We start from the raw sequence: 17,000 nt of genomic DNA, 5'->3' as shown, positions 1-17,000 counted from the left end.
AGACCAAATGTTTCCATCTTATGACTCTATTTACCGTATTGGCTGCCTTGAAACCAACTGGTCCAAATGCCCTGGGAAAAGACACAATGAAAATGTTACCTTCACCCCTGTCATATAGGGTGACATTTACTGTCTGTGATTAATCAGGGGGAAGGGTCCTGGGACAAGTTATGGGAGTGGTGGGGAGGTGTGAAGTCCATTAAACTGAACCCAGGCCAGGAGTCACATGGACATAGAGTGGGGAGGTCATCTGTTGGGAAAGGGGATGGTAAACAGTAACATTTAAAGAAAAAAATTAGCTGGAACTTCGACTCGATTATATTAAAATGAGACAAACAACCACAGATGCTGGAGATCTGAAATAAACAAAAGCAGAAAATACCAGAGGAACTCAACAGTCTGGCAGCATCTGTGGAGAGAAAAACAGAATAACGCTTTGAGTCCAATGACCCTTTCTGACTGAAGGTTATGTGTTTGTCGAGTTCCTCATGTTTTTATGTGTATTTCCACAGGATGCATCACCTTCATCATTGCAGTGATAATTGGAGCAATAAGGAACGTGGTGGACTATATCTTCACCAGTGATGAGTTCATAAATAATATTGTACAGCATAAAAGCTCATCAATACACAATTAGAAAATTGCTTAAGGGATCATCTGAAAACTCTCCAATATTGTCACTTTCTTTAATTTTCCAGAGAAATTGTTGGTTTAGTTGCAAAAATAATTCCACTGGGTGTAGCATTTCATTGGATCGATGCCTTTTCGGTGAGCTTTTCGGTGAGCTAAGTGCATGCTTGTTAGTGATGTCCTGTTGCTCACTATTTTTAAAAGTTGACTCCATAATTTGAAGTGTATTCGATCCTATCATTTTTGTTTACCTGCAATACCCACCAGGGATCCCACTATAGTTCCAAGCTTCCATTTTCCGCTTTAATACAGATACAATCTGGCAAATCATTTTACACCCACTTTCAGTCAAGTCTTTAAAGCTGTATTGGATGGTTTTCGTGAATTGGAGGTGCTGGTGTTGGACTGGGGTCGACAAAGTTAAAAATCACACAACATCAGGTTATAGTGTAACTGGTCTATTTGGAAACATTAGCTTTCGAAGTGCCGCTTCTTCATCAGGTGGTTGTGGAGCAGCATCATACAACACAGACTTTATAGCAACAGGATTACGGTGTCATATAATGTAATATTGAATAAATTTAGCTTCAGTCTTTCATCTTTTAGAGTGACCATGTTAGTTTTGGTTTCTTCATCTTCAAGATAGCTTTTAACAATAGGTGTCATCTCAGCTCAGATAATGCATTGAAGGTACGAAATTAAAGTCTGTCTGTGTCCCAGTGTTAGGTCAGACTGATTCTATTTCTAAAATGGGAGTTACAGAATCTAACATGGATTTATGCAGTTTTGAACAAAATAAAATGTAATTCTGCAAGTACAAATTCACCCATAAACAATGCATTATCTGAGCTGAGATGATGCCTATTGTTAAAAGCTGTACTGAGAATGTAACTTTGAAAAAGTTCTTAGATTTACATAGAGTCATAGAGCTGTACAGCATGGAAACAGACTCTTCGGTCCATGCTGACCAGATATCCCAACCCAATCTAGTCCCACCTGCCAGGACCCGGCCCATATCCCTCCAAACCCTTCCTATTCATATACCCATCCAAATGCCTCTTAAATGTTGCAATTGTACCAGCCTCCACCACTTCCTCTGGCAGCTCATTCCATACATGTACCACCCTCTGCGTGAAAAAGTTTCCCCTTAGGTCTCTTTTATATCTTTCCCCTTTCACCCTAAACCTATGCCCTCTAGTTCTGGACTCCCCGACCCCAGGGAAAAGACTTTGTCTATTTATCCTATCCATGCCCATCATAATTTTATAAACCTCTATAAGGTCACCCCTCAGCCTCCGATGCTCCAGGGAAAACAGCCCCAGCCTGTCCAGCCTCTCCCTATAGCTCAGATCCTCCAACCCTGGCAACATCCTTGTAAATCTTTTCTGAGCCCTTTCAAGTTTCACAACATCTTTCCGATAGGAAGGAGACCAGAATTGCACGCAATATTCCAACAGTGGCCTAACCAATGTCCTGTACAGCCGCAACATGACCTCCCAACTCCTGTACTCAATACTCTGACCAATAAAGGAAAGCATACCAAATGCTTTCTTCACTATCCTATCTAGTGCGACTCCACTTTCAAGGAGCTATGAACCTGCACTCCAAGGTCTCTGTTCAGCAACACTCCTTAGGACCTTACCATTAGATTAGATTATATTACATTACAGTGTGGAAACAGGCCCTTCGGCCCAACAAGTCCACACCGACCGGCTGAAGCGCAACCCACTCATACCCCTACATTTACCCCTTATGTAACACTACGGACAATTTAGCATGGCCAATTCACCTTACCTGCACATCTTTGGACTGTGGGAGGAAACCGGAGCACCCGGAGGAAACCCACGCAGCCACGGGGAGAACGTGCAAACTCCACACAGTCAGTCGCCTGAAGCGGGAAGTGTATAAGCCCTGCTAAGATTTGCTTTCCCAAAATGCAGCACCTCGCATTTATCTGAATTGAACTCCATCTGCCACTTCTCAGCCCATTGGCCCATCTGGTCCAGATCTTGTTGTAATCTGAGGTAACCCTCATATGAAAGAATAAAAACTAACATGTTCATTCTAAAAGATGAAAGACTGAAGCTAAATTTATTCAATATTACATTACATGACACTGCAATCCTGTTGCTATAAAGTCTGTGTTGTATGATGCTGCTCCACAACCACCTGATGAAGGGGCAGCGCTCCGAGAGCTAGTATTTCCAAATAAACCTGTTGGACTATAAACTGGTGTTGCATGATTTTTAGTGTGGGCTGGTTTTAGATTTCTTCTGTGTTTTGAGAATAGGAGGCGTCTTGGTTTCCAAATTGTTGGATTGCTGCAACACTGTCTTGAGCACTATTACAGTCCCCTAATTTTTTGCTGTGCCCATTACAATTAAGAGCTTCATGAAGGGTAAAGTAACTTGGAAAGACACTAATACGGTCGATAGTGGGGGACCTTCTGAGGTAACTAAGTGAAGTTCCCCATTTGACAATTATTGACAGAAAAGGTATTTTTTCAAAACAAGTACTGAACGTACAACTGGAGAAATCCCTGAAGATATTCATCTCTAATCCTTTTGACCTTGGAATTGTTTAAAGCATTTCGACTGAAAAGTGCCCTGTTTTGAATTTTAATGCATGTGTCAACTAAAGTTCCATTGGAGCTGATGAGAACATTTTGAAATATGCAGCTCTCTGAAGTGAGTCTCATGGACAGAAAGTGATATCACATTGACTGTTATCACATTGCAATGGATACTGTGGCCAGAGGGTCAACAGGCACATGGATTTGGATCTTAGGAACAGGAGGCCATTCCACCCCTCAAACCTGCTCTGCTGGTCAACGGGATTGTGACTGATCTGTGTCTAAAGTCCATTGTTCTGCCTTGATTCCATAACGCTGATAACTTGATTCAACAAAAATCTGTCTTGAAAGCTCCAACTTCCCTTTGGCATCCCTACACTTTCAGGAGACTTCCAATCATTGTGTGCAGTAAGATTATAGATTTAGAAAATAATTTTCATTTGTTACTTTCAGTGTGAGTGTTCCAAGAAAGACTATTGTTCACATGAGCGATTCCTCCTTCCATAACATCAGTGATTGTGTTGAAAATGTAACCTATTGGTTCAGAATGATTCAACTACATGCTAAGCCATTATGTTTTGTTTCCTTTCTGCAGAAATTATAAGTCTTTATAAAATAACTGTGGTATGCTTTGTTTGCAGTGTATCAATGGTGGAGTGTTAAGAGGAGCTGGGAAGCAGAAACTGGGAGCTATTGGTAACCTAGTTGGCTGTTCCCTGATTGGGTTTCCCATTGGAATAGCACTGATGTTTGCTACAAAACTTGGTGCTTTTGGTATGAATTTGAATAATTGTTCCCTTTGTTCTTTACTGGCAATTAGCAACCCCTCCACCCACTCTCTAAAGGTGTAGTGCACCTTGCAATCAGTACTGGAGAGTTAAGTTAGTTCACCCCTGTCGTATGATGAGTCTAACCGGCCCTGAATGGTTCTTGGGGCCAATGTTGATCAATACTCTGTATTATTAGATTAGATTTCCTGCAGCGTGGAAACAGGCCCTTCAGCCCAACCGACCCTCCGAAGAGCAACCCACCCAGACCCACTCCCCTACATTTACCCCTGACTAATCCACCTGACACTACGGGCAATTTCCCATGGCCAATTCCCCTAACCTGCACATGGACTGTGGGAGGCAACCGGAGCACCCGAAGGAAACCCACGCAGACATGGGGAGAATGTGTAAATGACACATAGCCATGTACCCGAGACAGAAATTGAACCTGGGTCCCTGGCGCTGTGAGGCCGCAGTGCTAACCACTGAGCCATCGTGTACAATTCTCACTTGTAGCCAAAGAATCACAGAATCTCTACGGTGTGGAAGCAGGCCATTTCAGCCCATCAAGTCCACACCGACCTTCCGAAGAGCACTCCACTCAGACGTGCCCCATGCCTGTAACCCTACACTTCCCATGGTTAATCCACTTAACCTGCAAATCCCCGGACACTACAGGGCAATTTAGCGTGGCCAACCCACCTAACCTGGACATCTTTAGACTGTGGGAGGAAACCAGAGCACCCGGCAAAGAAACACACAGACATGGGGAGAATGTGCAAACTCCACATGGACAGTTGCCCAAGGCTGGAATTGAACCTGGGGCTGTGAAACAGCCGTGCTAGTCACAGTGCCACCCTGGAATATTGGCTGGAAGCATGTGTCATGGTTGAGCTAAGCCAGGATCTTGCCCACCTTCTACTCAGACCCATTTACTCCAATAGTTGGATGGAATTCAGGAGTGAGGTCGTGGCTAAATTATTTACCTCCTGAATCCAGGGGTGCTGTGACTAAAAGTGGACAAATAGCACCTCACAGGTTGACCTGATAAAAGCAAAAATGTTTCTTAAATGAACAGAAATGGAAGGAAAGCCCAACAGCATTGCATCCCATGCTCACTGCCCCCATGTTATTTTGCAGGTTTCTGGACTGGAATGCTCATGTCTGCAATTGTACGATTTGTTGTTTATCTAACAGTGGTTTGCAGAATGAACTGGAAGGAAGCATCTGATGAGGTAAGATTAGATGCTAGACACTCTGATTGGAAGTGGCCCAGTCGTAATATCACTGAACCAGTATCTCAGGTAAGAACATCTTTCATAATATGGTTTCCAATCTCACTTACGGCAGATAGTGAAACTCAGTACGGTGGCTCAGTGGTTAGCACTGCTACCTCACAGCGCCAGGGACCCAGGTATGATTCCAGCCTCGGGTGACTGTCCACATGGAGATTGCATGTTCTCCCCGTGATCCCGTTTCCTCCCACAGTTTGAAGATGTGCAGGTTAGGTGGATTGGCGGTTGCTAAACTGTCCATAATGCCTAGGGATGTGTGGATGGGATGCTTTTCAGAAGCTCAGTACAGACTTGATGGGTGAATGGCCTTTATCTGCACTATAGGGATCTTATTAAAGAACTGCAATGATATCATCATTGTTTAAAAACCCATCACTAATGTCCTTCAGGGAATCCTCCATGCATTGTTGGCCTTAACTACATGAGATTTCAGACCCACAGCAATGTAATCCACTGTTAAATCTTTTCTGGGCAAGTAGGAGTGAATAATAACTGCTGACCCAGCCAGTGATACCCACATCCTATGACTGAATAAATAAAAATGAAATGGGAGATTGTGATGTACAGAAAGTGTTGCCTCAGGTGAATCCTAACAGGGCTTTAACAATTTTTTTTGTCTTGCTTCAAGGCTCTGGTTAATGCAGGTGTAATGTAAAATGTGGACATCTCACACAGAATACCTGCTGCACGAAGCCAGTATAGATCAACAGGTAAAGAAAGACTGCTCACAGACAGTCAAATTGCTGATAATTTTGGGTTAAGCAAGGGAACGGCTCAGTTTGCGGGCAAAACACTGGTTTCTTTGCAGAAATTGTGGGATAATGTGTCTAGGGATTTAGCTTTTTTTATATTAAATCATGAGATGTGGCCATCAGTGGCTGGGCCAGCATGTATTGCAAATCCCTAATTGCCCTTGAGACACTGATGGTGAGTTGCTGTCCCTGGAGTGTACGGTCAACCACAGGGCTGTTGGTTAAGCCAGGAGCTGCTTGTGCCTTGGGTGTTATGAATAGACTTACAAACAGAAGTGAAAGCTGAATAGGGGAGGCAACGGTAATGTTACTGGACCAGCAATTCAGAACTCCAGGCTCGTGTACTGGGGACATGAGTTCAAATCCCACAGGTGGTGAAATTTGAATTCAATAAAAAATAATCTGGAATAGAAAACTAACCTAATGGTGATGAAACATAACAAAAACCATGAGGTTCACTAATGTCCTTTATGAGGGAAATCTGCCAGCCTTGCCTGGTCTGACTCCAAACCTCCAAATGTGATTGACTCTTTACAGTCCTCTGGGCAATAAACTATGGACTAGCCAGTGAAAACATCTCATGTAAGAATAAAAAGAAAATGAAGGTAGTTTCAAAAACTAGCAGCTTCAGTCAAGAGACAGGCTTCCCCAAACTGATAGATAGCTGTGTTTTTGGCATCCTGTCCACATTTCATTGTGTTTGGTCATCACTGTCACCAGGATTGGGGCAGTGCATTAGCTCAGTGGTTAGCACTGCTACAAGGTCCTGGGTTCGATTCCAGACTTGGACGATTGTCTGTGTGGAGTTTGCATATTCTCCCTGTGTCTGCACAGGTCCCCTTCAGGTGCTCTGGTTTCCTCTCACAGGCCAAAGATGTTAGGTGGATTGGCCACGCTAGATTTCCCACAGTGTCCAGGGATGTGCAGGTTAGGTGGATTAGCCATGGGAAATGTAGGGTTACAAGGATCAGTCTGGGTGAGATGCTCGTGGGAGGGTTGGTGTGAACTTGATGGGCCACATGTCCTGCCCCCACACTGTAGGAATTCAATGATCTTATCAATTCAAGCCATACAGAGCTTTGGTGGCGTTTCTCCTTTGTTCAGAACTGACTCCGGTTCACCTTGTCCTTGCCACGGGTGTGATCTTGCAGGTGGGTGGTGGAAGCTTCTGTTCCATGGTCACACTTGATCAGATCTTTCCAGAAACTGTGGTCAACTGGTATCATGTGATCAGTGGAATCCATCTTGTCAATCCAGCACAGTGTCTGTTTTTAAAGAAAATGTAAACAAGAGAATGCTATTTTATACAAAACAAATCAGGATGTCTCTCTTTCTGTCCTCCAGGGTTCTAACTCAGTTATCTAAATTTTGTCACAGCAACTGACAACATCATCCCTGTGCCTAAGAAAGCCCATGCAGCATGTCTCAATGACTACCGCCCAGTGGACCTAACTTCGGTGGTCATTAGTGCTTGAAAGGCTAGTCATGGCATTAATCAACTCCAGCCTCCTCACTACTCTTGACCCACTCCAATTTGCCTATTGGACCAACAGATCCACATCAGATGCCATATCACTTGCCCTTCACTCCTCCCTAGAACACCTTGACACCAAGAACAGCTACAAAAGAATCCTACTCATTGACTATAGTTCAACCTTCAACACTATTATCCCCTCGAGACTCATTACTAAACTTGGTGATCTCAGACTAAGCCCCACTCTCTGCAACTGGATCCTCAGTTTCCTCACCCACAGGCCACAATCAGTGAAGATTGGGGACAATATTTCATCCTCACTAACACTCAACACTGGAGCCCCCCAGGGGTGTGTACTGAACCCCCTACTGTATACCCATGACTGCGTCGCCAATTACCAGACTAATGCCATTTACAAGTTCGCTGATGACACTACCATAGTCAGTCGAATCTCAGATGGCGACAAAACAGACTACAGATGGGAGGTGGAAGACCTGGAAAAATGGCGCACTGAGAACAACCTAGCTCTCAACGTCGGCAAATCTGAATAATTCATTATTGACTCTCAGCGGGATGTTACTCATGCACCCCTCCACATTATCAGCACAGAGATGGAACGAGTGGAGAGTGTCAAGCTCCTGGGAGTGGTCATTCACATCAAGCTTTCTTGGACTCTTCATGTGCAAGCACTGGTTACAAAAGCCCAACAATGTCTCTTCTTCCTCAGGCAGCTGAGGAAATTTGGCATGACGGCGAATATCCTTGCCAACTTTTATAGGTGCGCCATCGAGAGCATTCTGTCTGGATGTGTCACCACCTCGAATGGCAACTGGACCATTCAAGACCGGAGACAGGTTACAGAGAGAAGTGAACTCGGCCCGGACAATCCCAAAGGCCAACCTCCCATCTATAGAATCCATCTACCAGGCCAACTGTCAAGGAAAGGCCCCCAGCATTCTCAAAGATCCATCCCACCCCAACAATGTTTTTCTACAACCTCTACCATCGGGGAGAAGGTACAGATGCCTGAACACACACACCAGCCGGTTTCACAACAGCTTCTACCCTATTGTTGTTAGAATACTGAATGGACTCACAAACTCTTAACATTCGCTTGTTCCTGTGTTTTGTTTTTGCCACTGTTTACTTATTATTTACTTATCTATGCTACTTAACTCTGTGATCTGCCTGTATTGCTCGCGAGACAAATTCAATTCAATTCACTGGCCAGCCTTTAGCCCGGTACCCTAACTTCCTTTTACAGATTAAAAATCTGCCTGTCTCAGCCTTGAATACACTTAATGACCCAACTGCAGGCCCACTGCGGTGAAGAATTCCACACATTCTGCAAGAAAAAGATTTTGCTTCATCTTTGCCTTAAATGGGTAAGCCCTTGATCTGAGATTATACCCTCTGATAGCACAGCAGCAGTTTGATACGTAGAACCAAGGGGCAGGAATCAATGATTCTGCCTCTGGAGCTTGCTCTGCCATTTAATTATATCATGGATGACCTGATTGTAACCACAAATGCACAGTCCCACCTACTCCAATAACCTTTCACCTTCCCCTGATAACCTTTTACCCTCTTACTTCAGCAAGAATCTATCCAACTCTACCTCAAAGACATCCAAATCCTCTGCTTCCACCTCCTTTCACCAAAGTCTCACAACCCTCTGTGAGAAAAAGACTCTGCCTCATCTCTGTTTTAAATGGGTGACCCCTTATTTTTAAACACGGAGCCTCTAGTTCTGGAGTTATAGAGTCACAGAGATGTACAGCATGGAGACAGACCCTTCGGTCTGATTTGTCCATGCTGGCCAGATACCCTAAGTTAATTGAGTCCCATTTGCCAGCACTTAGCCCATATCCCTTACTATTCATGTCTCCATCCAGATGCCTTTTGAATACCGTAATTGTACCAGCCTCCACCACTTCCTCTGGCAGCTCATTCCATATACACACCACCCTCTGTGTGAAAAAATTGCCCTTAGATCCCTTTTATATTTTTCCCCTTTCACCTTAAACCTATGCCCTCTAGTTCTGGACTCTCCTACCCTGGGGAAAAGACTTTGTCTCTTTATCTTATCCATGCCCGTCATGATTTTATAATCCTCTATACCCCTCAGCCTCTGACCCCTCAAGCCCCAGCCTATTCAGCCTCTCCCTGTAGCTCAAACCCTCCGTTCCTTGTAAATCTTTTCTGCATCCTTTAAAGTTTTACAACGTCTTTACTATGTTCTGGATAATTCTAGACATTCTCTCCATATCTGCCCTATTATGTTCCCTCATGAATTTGTATGTTTTAATCCAGTCACAATGGAGAGAGCACACAAAATAATCCATAGCATGGGAATTCTTTTAGTCTCAGGGACTTGGTTCCTGAGCTGGCCCTCTGACAGTTGAATGCAGAGATACAACACAGAGTCAAAAAAAAAACAGGAACCCAAGTTGGTCACCATTTGCAGAACTGATCTCCCATATATGGATCAAGGGGCTTGGCCAATGAGAGATAGTCATGGAGGAGTACACTGGTCTTTCCTTTTCCTTTATTCTTTCACGGGATCAGCAAGTCACACATTTGTGGTCCATCCCTAATTGCCCCTGAACTGAATGCATGCAAGGCCATTCCAAGGGGCTGCTAAGAGTCAACCCCTTAGCAGGGGTTGCCCCATAGGCAATCAACTCTGGCAAAGATGGCAGCTTTCCTTCCACGAATGATGCATTTGGACTTTTACAACGATCAATAATAGTTGTCATCATCACCTCTACAAGCCTTTATCGCCTTTATAACCAAATGTATTAATTGGATTTTCATCTCACCACCTGCTGTGCTGGAACTCACTCCACCAACACAGCCCTACCACGTCTCTGAATTATTAGCCCAGTGATGTTATCCAACACTAACACCCCCTGTTAAAGTTGAAAACCAGGTTACAGTCCAACAGGTTTGTTTGAAAGGACTATAACCTGGTGTTGTGTAATTTTTAACTTTGTCTACCCCAGTCCAACTCCGGTACCTCCACATCATGACCTTTTGTTAAATATATCTGATCACCAACCATCGCAAAAACAATCCCATCAACTAGTGTCATCATGTGCTCACAATGATTCAATGTCCCCCACAGAAATGGACACAGGAAATAGAGCAGTGAATCCAATTCCATGTGATCATCAAATCAAATTACAGACAGAGGAGAACCAGGTGATGGATGAGGCTTCCATTGTGGACACTGGAGTTATCACAGTCGGAGAAATCCTGTCCACAAAACAACCGATCATTCGCCATGGGCTAGCCTTCCTCTCAGGACCCCTGATCCTGGCCATTGGACTGGTGATACACTTCACTCTCACAAAGGACATGTAGACCCCAGGGAACAACCCCAGGCAGAGTACGGTTACTCACTGCAGAAGGAATAGTGAAGGTGTGACCAAAGGACAACATGAAGCCAAGTTCACACAAAAATCTGCTTCTGCTGGTGGGCTCCAGTCATCACCAAAATATGTAAACACTTGGTAGAAAAGAGTTTGAACATTGCTGAAAGGAAGAGGAATGCTGATGAAACTTTCCCGTTTTGAATTTGGGGAAATTTATGCACAGGGTTCTCAGAGAAGCAGACTAACAATTTTAGAGACACTTAAGGGTCCAGAGAATAGAGATGGGGTAGTCCAATGTTGGCAGCTGGCCTGCAGAAAGTGATGCTGACATTTTGGATAATGCTATTACCTGTAGCTTGTGGATGAGAAATAGGACGCAATAATCAAATTAATGGTATTTTTGTTATTGCTGAAAAAATACACCTTTATCAAAGTATTTTACCTTGCACTCATTGAGATATTTCCCAAAAGGCAGTTTTAGATCTAACCACCATTTCTGCCACAACCAGACACACTTTCCCCTCCCCTCCCTTGTCAGTGTCCCACAGGGACCATTCCATCCTGTTACTCCGGTCCACTCCTGCTCCATACCCAATACCCTCACCCTCCCACAGCCCCACGGCACCTTCCCCTACAACTGCAGAAGGTGTAACACCTACCCATTTACTTCCTCCCTCCTCACTATCCAAGGTCCCAGATGCACCTTCCAAGTGAAGCAGTGATTTACCTGCCCTTCGCTCCATCTAGTCTACTGCATTCACTGCTCACAATGAGGTGTCCTCTGCTTTGGAGAGATGATCCTCAGACTGGGTGACTGCTTTGTGGAACACCCAGGTCCTGCTCAAGCTTCCTGTTGCCTGTCATTTCAACACTGCACCCTTTTCCCTGGCCAACATCTCTGTCTCAGGCTTGCTACAGTGCTCCAGTGAAGGTCAGCATCTCATTGTCCACTTGGGGACCCTGCGGCTTTCAGGACTCAATATTGAATTCAATCATTTTGGAACCTTAACGCCTCCTCCTATGTCCATTGGCCACCCCCACATTCCCAGGCCCTGTCATGACACAGTCCTCATTATCAGCTTTTCTTCTCTGGCATAATACCATCTGCCTGAACATCTTCCTGTCTCTCTGAGTTCCATCTCCACCTATCGATCAGGATGTGTACCACCTTCTCTTAGATACAATCAGTTCTGAAGAAGGATCACCTGACTCAAACATTAACTCTTGTTTTTCTCTGTCCACTGACGCTGCCAGACCTGCTGAGTTTCTCCAGCAATTTCTGTTTTTGTGCAGGAATGCTGTGGACACCCTCAACTGGGGGTAACGGCACCTGCCAAAAGCACATGACCAGACCCGCTTTGTGTGACACCATATGCACAAGCCGCACTGAGCATGCACAGAGGAGAAGCACGTTTCTGAAATGGGGTTCAGTGACAGGGAGTGACGGCCCAGGATGGGGTAGAGGGGGACGGGGAGGGGAGGGACAGGGAAGGACAATAAAGGACGAGAGGGGAATGGGGACAGGGAGGGGAGTTTACAACCCCCTCTCCTGAGCCCCTCCCCATTCTCAGGGCCCCCCTTCCCTCTGGGCTGGTTCAATGTGCATGTGCTATTGTCAGCAAACACAGCCTTGCAGGAATACCAACGTAAACTGGAGGAACATTTTATTCCGTTTGAGATGAGACTTCTGATTACTCTTCTCATACAACAGAAACCATTGTCCCCCTTCACACGGGGATTCTTGCAAACCGTCCTGATGAGCACAAGGTGAAAAGCTTTGACAAAATGACTCCTTTTTCAGTAATACTCAGATTTGATCATAGCTATTGATTGGTTGATACGTTTGTGATATTGTGAAGATATACAAGTGAAGGGCACTGTTTGATTAAACACCTAAAAGACCTGGGACACAGGAGGAGTAAGCAGCCTGCATTCTGTAAATAAATCTATTAGCAAGAAAAAGATGAGTGTTTATTGGAGCATCTAATTTAATACTTCACCACCTCACTTTGGATGGAAGTAACAGGAAGGTGCCAAGAATGGACTTGTGAAGGACCCCAGAGGTAACCATCCTGTAACTGGAAGAGAAGCCATTGAGGGTGGGTGTCTTGCTCTGACGAGATCCATATGAATGGCACTGACTGAGGTTGGGTCCACATGACCAGGTTGGTAAAGATTACAGGAGGCTTTGACATACGAACTGGCACTGTTGTTTTATTTAACCGTGGTAAACACTAACTACATACGGGTTAAGACCCCGCATCTATGATGAGGCTGCTAAAGAACCAGCTCCCACTGATCATGTGATCATACATCATTTGCGAATACTGATATAAATATGATTAGGAGGGCATTGTCCCTGTAGGTGTCTGAGGAAGGTAACAGGAACTGCGACAATGCACTGTCAGGAGAAGCAGTGAATCACTGTGAACATGTTCTGGAGGTTTGTGTGTAGCTGCACATGTCACTGTCACATTCAGAGGGGCAATGGGAGCAAATGCTGATCACTCAGGGTGGTTTAAAACTGGCAAAGGGGAAACTAGTCATTGTTTTCACTCCTAATTCCATTAAGAAGAGTTGGGATAGGGGGTGTTTTCAGGATAATGACCTGTGACCAGTGGAATGCTACAGGGATCAACGCTGGGCCACAATTAGTTACCAGATAGATCATATAACACAAGAAACCTACAGAGGGTATGGTCAGGTAGGTGGGGACAATTACAACATTTAAAAGGTTGGTTATATGAATAGGAAGGGTTTAGAGGGATATGGGTCAAATGCTGGCAAATGGGAGGATGGATAATGTAGGTCGGCATGGACAAGTTAGACCGAGGGCTCTGTTTCCGGGCTGTACAACTCTGTGAGTCTATGAGTGAACTACAGCTCGGCAGATGGAATGTATTGTGGGAAACTGTGAGGTTATGCAATTCAGCAGGAAGAATAAAAGAGCGAAATATTTTTATTTTAAACGTGGAAAGACCGGAGAAAGCTGCAGCTGAGTGAGATTTCGGGATTCTAGAGCATCACTTCGGCAGGTAATAGTGAAGGTAAGTGGAATGTTGGCTGGAATTCAAAGGGAATGGAGTGTAAAAATAAGAATGTTGAAACTCTACAAGGCACTGCCCAGACCACAGCTGGAACACTGAGAACAGTTCTGGTTTCCCTTCCCGAAGGAACATTGTACTGGTATTGGAGGCAGTCCAGGAAAGTTTCAGTCAGTAAGTAGTTATCTAGTTAAAACAGAGATGAGGATGAAGTTCTTCTCTCAGAGAGGAGTGAATCCATGCAATTCTTTACCGCAGTCGGGGTGGGGAGTTAAGTATTATCAAGGCTAAGATGGAGGGCTTTTAATCAATGAGGGAATCGAGGGTTATGGGGGAAAAAGGCAGGAAAGTGGAGATGTGGATTATCCGATCAGCTACAATCTCATTGAATGTTGGTTTGGACTTGATGTGCTGGATGTTGTATTTCTACTCATACATCTTATGATCTTATGAATAAAGCTGATGGAATGCAGATAGTTTCACAAAAATATTCTGAGTTAAAAAAGAAAGACAGGGAAAGTGATTTCTGTGGATCATTCATCCAGGCACCAGAGTAGGGAGGTGTTTCTGGTAGTTTTTTTGATCTCAGCAATGATGACATGCTGTTGCCCTTTTACTCGATAGCAGCTCAGTGGGAAATAGGGCCCGTCGTGTTGCTATGGTCTGGCGGTGGAGGAGTCCAAGGACCTGCATGTCCTTGGTGGAGTGGGAGGGGGAGTTGAAGTGTTGAGCCACGGGGTGGTTGGGTTGGTTGGTCCGGGTGTCCCAGCCACGGGGTGGTTGGGTTGGTTGGTCCGGGTGTCCACCTATCGCATTTCCAACATCCCTCCCCCAAGTCCCTCCTCCCTACCATTTATCTTAGCCTGCTTGGCACACTTTCCTCATTCCTGAAGAAGGGCTCATGCCCGAAATGTTGATTCTCCTGCTCCTTGGATGCTGCCTGACCTGCTGCGTTTTTCCAGCAACGCATTTTCAGCTCTGATCTCCAGCATCTGCAGTCCTCACTTTCTCCTCTTTGATGAAGAAGACCTGCACAGGTTCGCAATCTACACTTTGAGAATAATTCACCATCCCCAAACTTTTCTCTACTATCCGTGTCAGTTTAGAATATAATCCAGGCCGACACTCCAGCCCAGTCTGTAGGGAATGCTGGAATGTTATAGGCAGCAAGGAACTCACCTCCTGACTCCCCAAAGCTAACGGTGTTACCATCACTAACTGCCCCACCATCAACATCCTGGAGGTCAACATCGAGCTGAAACTTAACTGGACTTGCCATATAAATACAATGCCTACACAAGCAGGTCAGAGATGAGGAAAACTTTAGTGAGTAGCTCATCTCCTGACTCCCCAAAGCCTGTCCGTCATCTACAAGGCACAAGTCAGGAATGTGATGGAATACTTCCCATTTACCAGGATGGGTGCAGCCATAACAACATTCCAGAGACTTGGCACCATCCAGGACAAAGCAGCCGCCTTGTTTGGCACCATCCACAACTTTCAACATCCACTCCCTCCAGCTCTGACACACAGTAGGAGGAGTGTGTACCACTGGTGAGATACACTGAAGCAACTCACTCTGACTGTTTCAACAGCATGAACCAAACTTGCAGCTTCCACCAATAAGAAGGACAAGGGAGCTGGTATTCGTAATGTTATTAAACTGGAAAGGGTCCAGAAGAGACTTACCAGGATGTTGCCAGAAATCGAGGACTTGAGTTATAAGGAGAGGCTGAATAGGCTGGGACATGTTTCTCTGGAGAGTAGGAGGTTGAGGGGTGACCTCATAGAAGCATATAAAATCATAAGAGTTATAGATAAGGTGTCTTTTTCCTAGGATGGCGGATTTCAAGACTGGGGGCATATTTTTAAGGTGAGAGGAGGAAGATTCAAAAAGATGGAGGGATAATTTTTACACAGAGTAAGAAATGCTTAGAAGGATAGGGGCCAAGTGCAGGCAGGTTTGACTAGTTTAGTTCGGGATTCTGGTTAGCATGGACTGCTTAGACCGATAGGAGTGTTTCCATGCTGTGTGACTCTATAACTCTCCAACACCACCACAAGCATGTTCCCCTCCAAGCTCCACATCACCCTGATTTGGAACTCCATCATCATTCCTTTAGGTCAGGAGATCAAACTCCTGCAAAACCCCTCCCTAACAGAACTGTGGGTGCTCTGACACCAAGTTGGACTGCAGCAGCTGAAGAGGGTCACTCACCTGACTTTCTGGAGGGCAACTGTGGATGAGCTATGGACGCTGGCCCAGCCAGTGGACACCCACACTTTCTGAATGAATAAATAAAATGTCATCTTTGAACTGAGATGTTCACCTGAGACCCTAGGCTCTCTCAAATACATGCAAAGTCGCAAGGGAGAGGTTAGATTCCCTACAGTTTGGAAACAGGCCATTTGGTCCAACCAGTCCACACTGACCCTCTGAGGATTAACCCACCCAGATCCATTTCCCTCTGACTAATGCACCTATCACTACGGGCAATTTAGCATGGCCAATTCACCTGACCTGCACATCTTCGGATTGTGGGAGGAAACCGGAGCACCCGGAGGAAACCCCACGCACACACGGGGAGAATGTGCAAACTCCACACAGACAGTTGCCCGAGGCTGGAATCGAACCCGGGTCCCTAGCACTGTGAGGCAGCAGTGCTAACCACTGAGGCACCATGCCAGCCCCTGACCTTGGTTCCCTGGCCAATACTCATCCCTCAGTCCACAACCCCCATAAACAGATGAATCCCACATCATGAGCGTGCTGTGTGGGATCTTGCTGTGCAGTCATTGGCGGCTGCATCTCAATAGTGACTGCACGTCAGGGAAAAAAAAACAGCACCAGTTTATTGGCGAGCCTTTCTATTATTTACGTGTTGGCTACAGGACTGATTAAACAATAAGTTAGATCATGCATTTCGTGGCAGAGGTTAAAATTCAATCAATAACAAGAAACGGTTAACTGTGCGTGAGACTGGACACTGTTTGAATACTCTTGAGAACTGAGTTGGCTTCTCAAGCGATCAGTTGATAGGAATCGAGTAACTCAGGATCATAAATGATCACTTTCCAATCCAGCT

At 45.0% G+C, this 17,000-nt stretch overlaps 1 protein-coding gene and 1 long non-coding RNA gene across 2 annotated transcripts in view; both read left to right on the top strand.

The window, feature by feature from the left end:
- LOC122563934 overlaps positions 1-10,657 on the top strand; it is a 24,217-nt gene extending 13,560 nt beyond the window's left edge. Inside the window, exon 3 of the long non-coding RNA XR_006315779.1 lies at positions 10,621-10,657. This is a non-coding gene — a long non-coding RNA (uncharacterized LOC122563934). The remainder of the gene's footprint in view (positions 1-10,620) is intronic.
- The window catches only part of LOC122563931 (multidrug and toxin extrusion protein 1-like), a 192,997-nt gene that overhangs the window by 122,997 nt on the left and 53,000 nt on the right, over positions 1-17,000 (top strand). The gene's annotated exons all lie outside the window — the stretch shown is intronic.

This window comes from Chiloscyllium plagiosum, chromosome 28 (genome assembly GCF_004010195.1).
Source record: "Chiloscyllium plagiosum isolate BGI_BamShark_2017 chromosome 28, ASM401019v2, whole genome shotgun sequence".
NCBI lineage: Eukaryota > Metazoa > Chordata > Chondrichthyes > Orectolobiformes > Hemiscylliidae > Chiloscyllium > Chiloscyllium plagiosum.
The sequence above is the reverse complement of the archived record's forward strand: the minus strand, read 5'-3'. Positions and strand labels throughout refer to the sequence as shown.